Source organism: Prosopis cineraria, unplaced genomic scaffold (assembly GCF_029017545.1).
Source record: "Prosopis cineraria cultivar Desert tree isolate PC_DT_omini unplaced genomic scaffold, ASM2901754v1 PC6, whole genome shotgun sequence".
In the NCBI taxonomy this organism is placed as follows: Eukaryota; Viridiplantae; Streptophyta; class Magnoliopsida; order Fabales; family Fabaceae; genus Prosopis; species Prosopis cineraria.
In genome coordinates, this window is record NW_026555337.1 from 26,341,892 (window position 1) to 26,357,364 (window position 15,473).

Sequence of the window (15,473 nt, forward strand, 5' to 3'; positions counted from 1 at the left end):
TCTTGAAGATCAAGCAAGGTAGCTTTCAAATCAATTTAAGGATAGGGGAGCAAGTAATGATACTTTATTTCTTGCTCCTTACTGTCAAGGGTAAACCACTTTCTTGCTACTTTTGGTACAAGTAAATATATTTTATATTTACTTATTTGATAACACTTGTTATTTCTTATTAAGTGGCACTGGATGCTTATTGTGGTTAACCCTATTGCTTCAAAAATTTAGTATCTTGATCCTCTTAACAGAGAACCAAGCAATAGGCCAGATATAGTAGAACTTTTTAATAAGTAAGTTGAATTTTTATCAATTGTTATTTTAATATCCATATATATTGAATTTCTAACATTTATTCTTTATTTCCTTCTTAGAGCTCTGGTCTTGTATCGTACTGCAACCAATAAGACCTTGTCTCCTAGCTTAAGGGTATTGGACTCTTATGAGACATGGGTCATAGTTAAAGTAAACCTAATGGATTGAATTTTTAATTAATAAACTATGGCTTTTTAACTATTATTTTGTTAATGTGTGATTTTTTTTTTTTGCACAATGTCCACTCCAGCCAAATCAAAGCAATGACTGTGGCTATTGCTTGATGAGATTCTTGAAGGACATTATCACCAATGCTCCTACCACATTACCTAACAAGGTATATATTAAATTTAATGATACTTAAATTATAAATTTTAACAACTTTTGTTAGATAGCTATTAACTTGAATTTGTTGTAACTCTTTGCATGCAGTACTTTGAGGATGCCTACTATATTCGGTATACAGCTGCACATATAGAGGAAACCCTAAAAGAGGTAGCTCAGGCCATGTTTAACATGTGGATAACAGTAGTGGTTAGGCCCAATTAGTTTTGGTATATACATTTATTTTTTTAGTCAATTTTATGTCTGAGGTTAATTAATTTTGAAATTTAAACTTGTAAAGTAGGTAAAGTTATAGATTTTTTTATGGCATGGGTTTAGAGTATAGGTAGATATAAGATAAATTAAAGATATTTAGATTGTAATTTTAATAAAATAATGATTCAATTGTTTTTTATTATTAGCTAGCTAGTATATATATTTGATTGCTTTGTATTTGTATGGGGCTTGCTCAAAAAGCAACCCCCAACTTTTTAAAAAACACATCATAAATACTTGATGGTTATTTAGAAAGAAACGTCAAGTATAAATTTGCTTGACAATTATTTCGAAATAACCGTCAAGTATGTACAAATACTTGATGGTTATTATGAAATAACCATCAAGTATTTGGCACACAGAATTTACGAAAACATATTTGACACTTGTTACAAAATAACCATCAAATATTACTAAATATTTGATGGTTATTTTAAATAACTATCAAGTATATTGATGCAGTATATGCAAATGTTTAAGTGATTACTTGACGGTTATTTTGAAATAACTGTCAAGTAATCTCTAAAATATTTGACGGTTTTTAACCATCAAATAAATATATGGTGCCTTATTACTTGATGGTTAAAAACTATTAAATAATTTCTAAAATAACCGTCAAGTAAGGGGGTATTTTGTAGTAGTGATCCAAATTTTGATCAGACCATTAGATTGTGTCTAAACCTATCTCATTGGTTAGTATACGAGCTAAGCTTCATGTAGGCGCTTGAATCATTCTTATTAGATATTGTATGAGAAATTGATGTATGCCGGAAGTTCATCATTTTTGCTATGAAAATGATAGTAAAAATCTAGACAGGCACATCACGGTGCATGGTGACATATACCGTAGCGCACAACACAGATAAGGCGAGTGTGTAGCTCTGTGCCACATGCCATTGCGCACTAACCGTCTGTCATAGTGCACGAACTAAAATTTAGTTTTATTTGTGTGCTGAATGGCATGCAATTTGAGATAGGAATGCTGGTGGGTTATGTCCATTATGTAATTAAGGAGTGTAAGATTTATTTCCATTGTGTTTTTCTCTGGTTATATTGTGAGCTATTCAATTTTATAAAACAAGTCTTCAGCTGAAGCTTTTGAAATGAATTTTGATTATTATAAATAATGTCAGATAATGGTAACACCATAATCTTCTTCTTATAAGATTGATGAGAATAAATTTCTGTATAAACATATGTTATTGTTTTATGACTATACATGCTACTTTATCAGTTGTTTATATTTTACTTACTAATCGATAATTGGGGTTACCTCTGAGTTACTGGGACATATATCTCACTCTGTTACTTTTAAATATAGGTGAAGAGAGCTTGGGAAGGCTAAGAAAAGAAGTGAAGTAAGAGTAGCCTCAATAGGTAGTGGTATAACTACTATTGAGTAAATATGAATGTATAATGTGTTATTAAAGTTGAGTTGCTAACTAGGATGCAAATATGTATGTGAATATGAGAAAGTGAATTGTAATGTGAATCTTACTTGTATATTGATTGAAGTTAGTCACTTACCCTCAAAATTAAACCAAAGCTAAACCTAATACAATAAAGGGCCAACCCTAGGTTATCTCCCAAGGAATGGTCTTAGTCTCATTAAAAGTTATCTAGTAGAATAAATCACCCAAAGTTGTAGGAATTTAGTTACCTAATTACATAAACTAATTACCTAATCTGTAAGTAATTAAAAAGCTAATTAAAATGAGTGAAATGAACTTTCCTTTTTACAAGAGTGAAACCTTAGAGATTAATTGATTTTAGATTCATTATCTTCTTATGATTAGGCTAAGTTTAGGAAACAATTAAGGAGATAATCAAGGGATGATAAAGGATTCAAAATCACGCCGCATTTGACTTCTTCACTAGGGTTTCATGCTTCCTTGTTTGCAAGAGGCTTCACTTGTAATCTTCCTTGCATTAGGCTAGGGTTTGCATCTCTTGGGCTGACTCTTCATGGATTTAGATCTTAAGCACATTATACACGTATAAATGCTCTCTTTTGAGCTTAAGAGGAATGCCCTAATGCTCTCTAAGCTCTTGGACTTCTTGCATAGTACTAAATACGGCTTGCTTCATGGGTTTAGTTTGGGCTTTTATCATTGGACCTCCAATATGTTGTAAAGGGTCTTTAGGCATGTTGGATTGGAAGTGTTAGGCCCCTTGCTCCTTACCTTAGGCTCCTTTCATGTCATTATGCTCATGATTAACATCCTCAAACTTTATTGCCATTAATGCCATATCATCCGTGCCATGAGATCCATCACTATTGATTTCAATTTCAATGATGATGATTTTGTGGTTTATCGAGATAGGATTTGTATGCCTGATGATATGTATTTGAGAAAGGTTATCTTGAATGAGGCTCATTGTATCAAGTACACGATCCATCTGGGAGTTGTAAAGATGTACCAGGATGTGAAGTGGTATTAGTGGTGGCCTAGTATGAAGAAAGATGTCATAAAGTTTGTGACTTGGTGTTTGACCTATCAAAAGGTTAAGATAGAGCACCAAAGACCATCAGGAATGTTACAACTGTTAGATATTCCTAAGTGAAAATGGGAGAGCATTTTTATGGATTTTATAACTGGGTTACCAAGAACTCAATCTGGACATGATGCCATTTGGGTTATAGTCGATAGACTTACTAAATCAACTAATTTCTTAGCAATTCGGATTAGTGATTCTTTAAAAAAGTTAGCAGAGATCTATATTCAAGAAGTGGTAAGGTTACATGGTGTGTTGAAGAATATAATTTTTGATAGAGATCTAAGATTTACTTCCAAGTTTTGAGAAGCTTTACAGTGTGCCATGGGTACTAAGTTGAGATTCAGTATAACAAATCATCCATAAATAGATAGGGAGACAGAATAGACCATACAGACCTTAGAGGATATGTTGAGAGCCTATATATTAAAGTTGAAAGGTAGCTAGGATAGACATGTCCCTTTAGCTGAATTTGCTTATAATAATAGTTATCACTCCAGTATACAAATGGCACTATATGAGGCATTGTATGGGAGAAAATGTAGATCGCCTTTTTGCTGGACAGAGTTGAGCAAAAAGAGTATGTTAGGACCGAATATTGTGGATCAGATAACTTACAAGATTAAGTTGATTAGATAAAAGCTGTTAACTGCTCAGAGTAGGCAGAAGAGTTATGTGAATAGGCGTATAAGGCCGCTAGAGTTCTTGGTAGGAGACCATGTCTTTCTAAGGGTTATACTAGTAACAGGAATTGGGAGATCGATAAGAGCCAAGAAGTTGACTCTTAGATTCATTGGTCCTTTTGAGATTCTAGAGAGAATTAGACTAGTTACCTACAGGATCGCTTTGCTACAACAATTATCAAGTATGCATGAGGTGTTTCACGTGTTGTAGCTTAAGAAATATCAACCTAATCCTTCACACGTGATAGAACCAAAAGAGATTGAACTCTAGGAGAATTTAACCTTTAAGGCTGAGCTAGAGCAAATCATAGATGTGAAATAGAAGCAATTGAGGAACAAGACCATATGATTAGTTAAAGTTTTCTAGCGAAGCATGGCTCTTGGTGATGCTACCTGGGAGACAGAAGATAAGATAAGGCAACAATACCCTTACCTATTTCCATAGGTATATATATTTATCTTATTTAAATTTTGAGGGCAAAATTCTTAAAAGGAAGGGAGAACTATAACATCCTTAATTTCTTAATCCTAAGTTTAAAGGTTAATCAAGGGTGAAGTGAAAATTAGTGTGGGATTAGAAATTCAGATGATTAATTGGTATTTTTACTTATTTGTGTGTTGTATGAATAGATATGGGTGATAATAGTGCATTTCAGGTTAAAGAAAGTGTGAGTGGTGAGAATAAATTTCACTGTGCCACGCACCACGACTTGTATTGCATGCGCCATAGTGATGGACCAAAAAATCACTTTATAAGTCATGAAATTTTAAAAATTTCAAAAATTTCAAAGGAGTAAAACTGAGAAACACACGAGATAGAGAGAGAAGAAGGGCTAAGGAGCTAAGTCAAGTTATTTTAGAGTGGTGGAAGGTGATTCAGATCGGTAACTTATCAGGTAAGCTACTGATAGAACACATTTGTTACCCACTTTTATTTGTCAATTAGGACCATTTTATTAATGATTTATCACCTTCAAGTGCACACATTGCATTAGATTTGGAACTTTGCCTAAGTTTCTAAGATCAGTGCACTAGGGGCATTTTGGTCCAAAAAATGAACTTTTGAGAAAATGTACAAGAAAAATTGACAAAGTGCATTTTATGTCCAGTTGATGAATGGTGAAATTATATTTTTAAAATTCATTTTAGTTTGGGAGTAATTAAATAAAAAAGTCAACACTTTCTTAAGTGTCTTAGTTTGTCCTAGTTTTTGGTTTGCCTTTGTGTGAAAATTTTTATATAATTTTGTGCAGCCTGAAACTTGATTAATTTAATAAATTCTCCCTTCTAATTATGAATTTAATTCTGGACATGAATTAGATTTTATTATATCATATGCTATTTAATTGAATTATGTGATTTATGTGACATAGGTGGCATGTGACTTGTGCATCAATTGGGCAATTGAGGTCAACACTCCTTGAGGACAATGGCTGATGGTTTGCACGTGAATTATGATTATTTTGAGGGATTAGATCAGCTAAAATGATGTGGATGACACATGGGAAATTAGGCACACATTGGAATCATCTACAAACCAATAGGAAGTTGCCACCTTGCAAGTGTGACAAGGCTCCCATTTACATTTTAATTTCTTTTTCCTTATTTTAATTAAGCTTCAGCTGATGGGAGACACCAAGGAGCACGCCATTTTAAGTCCCAAATGGGATCCAACACATATCTCATTCATCTTCCACATTCTCTCTCTCTTGTTCATAGTGTTCTTCATTTTCTCTCTTTTGTTCTTCATTTTCCAGCACCCTAACCTCCATTTTCAGCCACCAAACCTCCACAAAACTCATACCATTCTTTTCCTCTCTTCATTTTCGTTCCATCCCTTCCATTTTCACAAGGATTGAAGCTCATTTCCATCATTCAAGAGCTATGGAGTTTGGCCTTCACAAGCAATCACTAGGGTTCTTGAAGATGAAGATTGGCTAAGTTTCTTTGTGGAATCCTAGAGAGATGAAGATGGAGGATGAGTCTTGAGCTTCAAATTGGCTAAGTTCTTTTGTTTCCTATCCTCTTCTCTTTTTACTAGATGGTTAGATTCCTTAATCTAGGTTTAATCATCTTAGCTTATAAATTCTAATTTGAATTTGATGTTGATGTAAAGAGAGAGGATTGTTTCATTTAATTTCTTCCTTGGACAGCCATGACTGAATTTTGCCACTCTTTGTTTGGCACATAATCTTGTGTTTTTCAATTAGTGAATTTCTTGTGTTAATATTGCATAATCTTGTGGTGTTAATGCTTGTGTTGTTGAGTAGCTTGACATAATCTTGTGGTTGCTCAATTTATGTGTTTGACCATGGCTGTTGAGAGAGGATTTTGAGTGAATCACTTGGCTAATGTCTTCACCAATTGGTTAATTAACTAGGGACTTTAATCTAAGACCTAGGGAGGTTAGCTAATTAGGTTAATTGGCTTAGGATAATTTTCTTAAGTCATGACAGCTTTAGTCAAGAGGAAAGGGAAGCTAAACTTAGCCTAATCATGAGAAGATAATGAGTCCAAAATCAACTAATCTCTAGGGTTCCATTATTGTGAAAAGGGAAGTTCATTTCACTCACTTTCACTAGCATTTTAATTACTTGCACATTAGGTAATTAGTTTAGATAATTAGCTAGGTAACTAAATTCCTACAAACTTTGGTTGATTTATTTCACTAGATAACTTTCAATTAGACTTAAAACCATTCCTTGGGAGATGACCTAGGGTTGGCCCTATATTGCATTAGGGTTAGCTTTAGTGTAATTTTGAGGATAAGCGACTAATTTCCTATCAAAATTTTGGCGCCGTTGCCGGGGAATGGTTTAAGTTTAATTCTAAGGTTGTTTAGTACTTAATTTACATTTTTAGTGTTCCTGAAAAATCTTTTGAAAAATTATAAAAATTTGTTTTTTGTGTCTTGTTTAGTGTTTTTTGTGTGTTTTGAGTGTTTTTATTCTGTTTTGAAAAAAAAAAAAAATAGTGCAATTTTCGTTGGTTTGGTGTAGAGCTGAAAATACTCTGTTTCTAGTGTCTCTGTCTGAAATTGAAAAATTAACTGGGAATGAGTCTGAGGGAATTTGAATGTGGAATTTATTTCATTGAAAGCTCTATATCCTAGCTTCATTTTAAAATTGGTTTGGTCAATTTTGGACGTGGGAAGTGTCCTGTGGAAATTTTACAATCTAACAAGGTCCAGGGAGCCATTACAGAGGATTCCCAAAACCCTGTTTCAATTTTGAGTTAGCATATCTTCCTCTTTGTGCGTTCAAATTGATTGATTCTAGTTTCATTTTTCTTATCGCTGTCTTATCTTTGTTTCTTGTGTTTAGGATTTTCTTCAATTTTTCCATTTTCCTATTTGAAAGTTTGTTAGAAGCTCTGAAGGTCTTCTGGACGAAATCCTGTTTCTCCAGACTTGAGGACCAACTTGTGAAAAATTCTGGGAACGATTGGGAAGGATTTTTAATCTAAAAGTTTTATATAATTTCCTGTATATCTCTTGTGTTTCTCATAAAAGTTTCAGGGGAATTTATCATGTGGATTTGCTGATAGAAAATTCACAAGTTCACTGTCTCCAGAGAGCCTACTGTGCGAATTCCAGAATTGCCAAAGCTTCTTGATTGAGCATTTCTAACTCTCTTTCTACTTGTTTGGTGTTATTTTTTTTTCATTTTGTTGCTATTGAGTTTAATAAAAAAAATAAAAAAAATTATTTCTCTTGCTTTTGTGTGTTTTGAATTGTTTCATGTTGATTTGCATTTTAGTTTAGTTTGTTCTTTGTTCTTAATTTTCTTGAGCTTGATTAGTGCATGACCCGAAGAAAACATACCTCTTTTGTTGAATTAGATCCAGAAATTGAAAGAACTATTTCTAGATTGAGAAGATCACAACCTATTCTTGATTCTCATTTGGTTTGTAATTCAACAATGGAAGGTATCTTAGGACATGAGCATGTGCATAATGAGGGCCATGGGAATGGGAATGAGAATTTGCATGATGATGGCCATGTTAATAATGAATTTGAAGGCTTGCATAACCCTAGAGAGGAGAGGAGCATTAGGCAATTAACTCAACCTAATTGGCATGATAATCCTTATGGCTTATATGTTCCTCCTACTAATGTTCAATTTGAAATTAAATCCTCCTTGATTAATGCATTGCCTAAATTTCATGGGTTACCAGGAGAGGATTGCCATAGGTTTTTGCATACTTTCCTATTGGTTTGTGATACTATGAAGCCTATGCATGTAAATGTTGATGATGTTCAAGCTAAGGCTTTTGTATTTTCTCTTGAAGGTTTAGCAAAGGAATGGTATTTCAACTACCCTTCTTATGTGAAAGTGAGCACATGGGCTGAGCTAAGAAGACTCTTCTTAGATAAATTCTTTCCAAATTCCAAGGTCACCAATTTGAGAAAGCAAATCTATGGGGTCCAACAAGGAGAGGATGAGAGTCTCTATGAGTATTGGACTAGATTCCAAGGCCTTTTGGCTAAATGCCCACACCATCAAATTTCTAGTGAGAATTTAGTCCAATATTTCTATGAGGGCTTGATTCCAAGAGACAAAGTTAACATTGATGCCGCTAGTGGTGGATGCTTGATTGACCTCACTTCCTTAAAGGCTTGGGAACTAATTGACAAGATGGTTTCAAGTGGTGCTCAATACTCTACAAGGGAAAAGAGAAATGTGAATATGGTAGGTTCCTCAGTTCTTAATGATTCATATGTGGACTTGCTAGCTGCCAAGATTGGGAGAATGTTGGCTCCACAAATATCTCAAGTGAGCAATGTAAGTACTTCTCAAGCACTTGTCCCTTATTCTTGTACTTTTTGTGACTCACCTATGCATGTAGAAAGCAATTGTCCTATTAAGTTTGAACAAGTAAATGCTATCTACAATGGAAAACAATCCTATGGTGGGAGGCAAGGGCAAGGAGCTTATTCTAATACTTACAACCCTTCATGGAGAGACCATCCTAATTTCTCCTATTCAAATCCAAATGTGGCTTTACAAGACAATCAACAAAGAGGATCCTATCAAAACACCTTTGGCCGTGACCCTCCACCTCATTTGTCTCAAGGTAGCTCTTCTCAAAGCTACAATCCAAGTGGTAATTCTCTTACACCTTCTTCTAATTCTTATAGTGATAGGAGGCTTGTTCCAATTGAGAGTTCTTCTAATTCGAACTCTTCTAATGATGTGAATGTGTTACGTAAGCAGTTGATTGAAATGAACTCTTTGTATAAAAACATGTATGATGGCTTAGGGAACAAGGTAGAGAGTATGGGTAACAAGTGTGAGAACATGAACTCTAAAATTGATGCCCTTACTTCTCAAATGAATATGCTTGCTAACCAATTAAGTGCAGCCAATGCTCAAGCCTCTACATTACCATCCAACACCGTTGCTAATCCTAAAGCTAATCTTAATGCTATCACATTGAGGAGTGGCAAGGAGTTGGGAGAAAGAGTACAAGAAGACAAAAGACAAGGGAAGGCCGAGAAGCCCTCTTTAAATTCTTCAATTGATGTTAATGTTTCTAGTTCTTCTTTTGCTCCTAATGATGCATCTTTTTGTAGAGATGATGAGGATGAAAACATTGAGGAGATCATATGTGAGCAACCACCATCTAAGGTGGAAAAGGGGACTATGGCCGAGTTGTTTAGTAAGGAAAAAGAGGGAGAGGCCGAGCAAAGTGAAACAAGAAAGGAGAGTTCAAGGAAGGAAGAAGGAAAGCAAAGTCAAGAGATTATGAAGAAGCTTCCTTTTCCACAAGCACAAGTGGTCCCTAAGCAAGTAAAGGGACAATTTGATCAAGAGGTATATGATTTCTTCCACAAGATTCATGTTAATGTACCCTTGATGGATGTAGTTAAGAACTTTCCTAAGTATGCCAAATTTTTGAAAGATTGTTGTACAAATAAAAGAAAATTTAGGCCTAATGCAAGGGTACAATTACCCTCATCTGTGAGTGCTATCATGAAGCCTCAACTCCCTATAAAATGTGAGGACCCCGGTTCCTTCACAATTCCATGCAAGATTGGCAACACACATTTTTCTCATGCATTGATAGACTTAGGTGCAGCCATTAATGTTATGCCTCTTTCAATTTATCATGCCTTGAGTCTTGATTGCATGCATAAGACACCTATGATATGCCAATTAGCGGATAGAAGTGTTAGAAGACCACATGGAGTAGTAGAAGACTTGTTGGTTTGTGTTAAAGGTCTATTATTTCCTGTGGATTTCTATGTGCTTGATATGTCAAAAGAAGGGAGTGGGGATGATATTTTGATTTTAGGAAGGCCATTTATGAGGACTGCCCGTACATTGATTGACATGGAAAAAGGTAGTTTGATTTTGAAATGTGGAGAGGATCATGTTATTTTTAATATATATGAAGCAATGAAACATCCTTTTGAGGATTATTCTTTGTTAGGTGTAAGTTCCATTGAGTTATTGCTTCATGATGCTTGTGAGTCTCACATGCTTGATTCTTTCTCACATGTTGATGATGATTTGTCTCTTGTTACTACTACATGTATTGATGGATGTAGTTGTCCTATTTGTTTAGAGATTGATGCATGCTTGAATGATGCAACTACTTCTTCTCATGATTTGTTTAAAATATCTCCTATGCTTGATCTTGAAATGCTTGAGAAGGGTATATCTTCTTGTGTTGTAGGTACTAAAGCCATTAAGGCCGAATCTATGAGTTTTTCTCCACTCGAGCTTGATGTTCTTAGGATTCCCAAGCTATTGGAGGAAAATTCTACACTTTCACATGTCGAGGCCGTGGCTCAAGTCCAAGCACTTGAGGACAAGTTGCAAGAAAAGGGGGAGGCTGTAAAGAAAGAAGAGGAGAAATCAAAAACAAGTGAGAAGCCTAAAAGACAAGATAGTACCATGGAATATTCCACCAAATTAGACTTGAAGAAGCTCATTCCCTCTTGTGTAGAGCCACCTACCTTGGAGTTGAAGCCTTTACCATCCAATCTCAAGTATGCATATCTCATTGAGAATGAGAAGCTTCCGGTAATAATTTCTAACTCTTTATCTCTTGAGGAAGAAAATGCATTACTTGATGTGTTGAGAAAGAACATACATGCTATTGGTTGGACTTTGGCTGACATTCCTGGTATTGACCCTATTGTGTGCACACATAAAATTTTTCTTGAGGACAATGCTAAGCCCATTAGGCAACCACAAAGGAGACTTAACCCATTGATTTTAGATGTGGTAAAGAAAGAGGTTGTTAAGCTACTTAGTGCTGGGATCATCTATCCTATAGCTGACAGTGAGTGGGTGTCTCCAACCCAAGTTGTACCTAAGAAAGGGGGGATTACTGTGGTAAAAAATGAGAAAGGAGAGCTTGTTCCAACTAGAGTTCAAAATGCTTGGAGAGTGTGCATAGACTATAGGAAGCTCAATAATGTGACTAGGAAGGACCATTTTCCTTTGCCTTTTATTGATCAAATGCTTGAGAGATTGGCTTCCAAGTCCCATTATTGCTTCCTAGATGGGTTTAGTGGGTATTTTCAGATTCCTATAGCTCCTAGTGACCAAGATAAGACTACCTTTACATGCCCCTTTGGTACATTTGCCTATAGGAGGATGCCTTTTGGTCTTTGCAATGCACCTGGTACTTTTCAAAGATGCATGATGTCCATATTTTGTGATTTTATTGAACATTGCATGGAAGTCTTTATGGATGATTTTACTGTGTATGGTGAGTCCTTTGATTCATGCTTGCATTCTTTAGATAAAGTGCTTGGTAGGTGCATTGAAAAGAAGCTTGTGCTTAACTTTGAAAAATGCCATTTCATGGTAGATAAAGGAATTGTTTTAGGCCATTTGATTTCTTCCAATGGCATAGAGGTGGATAAGGCCAAAGTAGATGTGATTGCTTCTTTGCCATATCCTGTTTGTTTGAAAGATTTGAGATCATTTTTGGGACATGCAGGCTTTTATAGGAGATTTATAAAGGGGTTTAGTGAAATTGCTTTGCCTATGTCTAAACTCTTACAAAAAGATGTTGATTTTGTTTTTGATGATGCTTGCAAAAGGAGTTTTGACACTTTGAAAAGCATGCTCATTTCCCCTCCCATTCTTAAAGCCCCAAATTGGTCTTTACCTTTTGAGTTGTCATGTGATGCTTCTAATTTTGCTGTGGGAGCTATGCTTGGTCAAAGAGAGGGCAAGTTATCATATGTGATTGCTTATGCATCTAGGACCCTAGATTCAGCTCAGGTTAATTACACCACAACTGAGAAAGAGTTGTTTGCTATTGTTTTTGCACTTGATAAATTTAGATCATATCTTCTTAACTCTAAAGTTGTTGTGTACACTGACCATGCTGCTGTGAGGTACTTGTTTAAGAAGACAGATTCTAAGCCTCGCTTGATTCGATGGGTGATCTTAATGCAAGAATTTGATGTGGAGATAAGGGATAGGAGTGGTTCTACCAATCAAGTAGCGGATCATTTGTCTAGACTACCTCATTTAAAAGCTACTATGGTAAACTCTAACCCTACTATTCCTTGTGATTCATTTCCTGATGAGGCATTGTGTGCCATTTCATCTAAGCCTCCATGGTATGCCTCTTTTGCTAACTATATTGAGTGTAGAGTCTTGCCTCCTTGTGCTTCACGTTTTGCCATTGAAAAATTGAAAAGAGAGTCTAGATTTTACATTTGGGAACCACCTTTGATGTGGAAGATTTGTAGTGAAAGTGATTAGGAGGTGTGTTGATGATGTTGATGTGCCTTCTGTTCTTGAATTTTGTCACTCTCATGCATGTGGTGGTCATTTTAGCTCAAATAAGACAGCTAGGAAGGTTTTAGATTGTGGATTGTATTGGCCTAGCTTGTTTAAAGACTCTTATGAATTTTGTAAAGCATGCTTGAAATGTCAAAAGGTTAGTAGTTGGGGTAAGAGACATGAAATGCCTCAACAACCCATTTTATTTTGTGAGATTTTTGATGTTTGGGGCATTGACTTCATGGGTCCCTTTCCACCATCCTTTAGTTTTGAGTACATATTACTTGGTGTTGATTATGTTTCAAAGTGGATTGAAGCCATTCCTACTAGAACTTGTGATGCTAAGATTGTTTTGAAGTTTCTCAAATCTAATATTTTTTGTAGGTATGGAGTTCCTAAGGCCTTGGTAAGTGACCAAGGATCCCACTTTTGCAATAAGATGATGAAGGCTCTCTTGGCTAAATATGGGGTGCATCACAAAATCTCTACACCATATCATCCCCAAACTAATGGCCAAGCCAAAGTATCAAATAGAGAAGTCAAGAAAATCCTAACCAAGGTGGTGAACACAAATAGGAAGGATTGGTCTTTACACTTGGAGGATGCTTTGTGGGCTTATCGGACCGCTTATAAGACTCCCATTGGCATGTCTCCTTGTCGATTGGTGTATGGAAAGGCTTGCCACCTCCCTGTGGAGATAGAGCATAGGGCCTATTGGGCCATCAAGAAACTAAACTTGGATTTCCATCTTTCGGCTAAGGAGAGATTTCTTCAAATGCAAGAACTTGAGGAGCTTAGGTTGGATGCCTATGAGTCTTCTAGAATCTATAAGGAGAAAACAAGGATCCTTCATGACAAGCTAATCTTGAGGAAAAAGTTCCAAGAAGGAGATCAAGTCCTCTTGTTCCAAACAAGGTTTATTCATAAGCATGCCAAGTTGAAGTCTAAGTGGGAGGGACCATATCTAGTGACCAAGGTGTTTCCCTATGGGGTTTTGCAACTCTTGAATAAAGCCACGGGTTCCACTATGCAAATCAATGGTCACCTATGCAAGCTCTACAAAGATGCCAAATCACTTCAAAAGGAGGAGGACTTCTCTCAACATGTTTTTGAACCACCATGATAAGGTTGTATCTCTCTAACCTTGAGCTTTTACCTTCCTTTAATTGATATATTTAATGATAGGTATAGTTCAAGTGTGGGGGAGATGAACCTAGTAGGAAAATTAGAGTTTATTTGCTTTATTTGACTTCTTTGTTTTGTGTTTTAGTTTGAAAAAAAAAAATATCTGCACCACACTTTTGTTATGCATTCATTATTGATCTCACCTTATTTTATCACTAGTCTATACATACATTGAGGACAATGCATGATTTAAGTGTGGGGGAGAGAAATAAACATTTTTGTTTGTTTGTTTGGGTTTTGCAAAAAAAAAATTCAAAAAAAAAATTTCTTTGTTTTGTTTTGTTTGAGGTTACTTAATTACCTAGCTCTTGAATGGATATTTTGATTCTTGAGATGTGGTAATTTTTAGGATTGAATAGGTGTGAAGTGAACATTCTTTTACCTTGAATTAATGGATTAGAGTGGCATATTACCCATTCATGGAAGAGGCTAAACACTCATGTGTGATTAATTCCTTAGTGATGTTACCCTCTAGAATTTGTTTCACTTCTTAATTAAGACCATATATCTTGCACTTGTTTGATAGGAGATGAGAGATGGCATTCATAAAAAATAGCCAAGAGCCAAATAGCCAACCTTATTATTTATTATCCTTTGTTAGCCACTTTGAGCCTTTGGTTTGATTCTTAAAAAAAATATTCACCCTATTTTCCCCAAGGAATGCATGTTACACTTTTATATGTCTTTTTAATATTCATTGCATGTCCTAGATCAAATGAGTGGATGCCTATTATCATTTCTCTATCCATTACTTCCATTGTTTTCAAAGAGTTAGGGGCAACCAAAAAAAAAACAACAATAGATTTGAAAAAAAAATATAGTCAAAAAGAAAAGAAATAAAGTTGCTAGAAAAAGAAAAAAAAAAAATAAAAAAAAAAGAAAAAAAAAAAAAATAAAAAAAAAAGTTGCCTAGCTCATCCATTCCATTTGTTTTATTATTTCTTATCATTTCTTTCCATCCTCATTGTGTTAAGGTGTTCACTCAATTGAGTTAGGTTATGCTTTGCATATTAAGGGGATATATCTTGATTTAGCATTATTTTGATGCTAACCCTATTTTTTTTTATATACATGCATTTCTTAGACATCCTTTCATTACCTATATCACAACCTAATAAAGTCCATTTGATTCTTGATTGCAAGTGCTATTTAGTGATGGAGATGTAGAAGGGTTACAAATTCATAGTAGGGTTTATCCTAAGAAATTTTGAGTGAAATTTAATACCTTATATACTTTGAGTGATGAGAGCAAACACTTAACCTAGAGAGGCTTACTCTTTGACATTGATTCTTGGTAAGGGTTTGTTTGTGATGTGCATAATTCTTTCGTAATTATTGCCACATTGATTGATAATTTGTAGAAGTTCATGAGCTAGTATTTTAGTGACTTGAAACAATGTTTTTCTCTTATTTCTTTGTCTTATAGTTTCTTTTGGGACCTTTTTCA

The 15,473-nt window shown here is 35.1% G+C and overlaps 1 non-coding gene across 1 annotated transcript; it reads right to left on the bottom strand.

Moving 5' to 3' along the window:
• Window positions 1–8,485: 8,485 nt before the first annotated feature.
• On the bottom strand, window positions 8,486–8,592 carry LOC129314724 (small nucleolar RNA R71). The gene has a single exon (XR_008594234.1). It is a non-coding gene; the product is annotated as a small nucleolar RNA R71 (small nucleolar RNA).
• Between the last annotated feature and the right edge of the window lie 6,881 nt (window positions 8,593–15,473).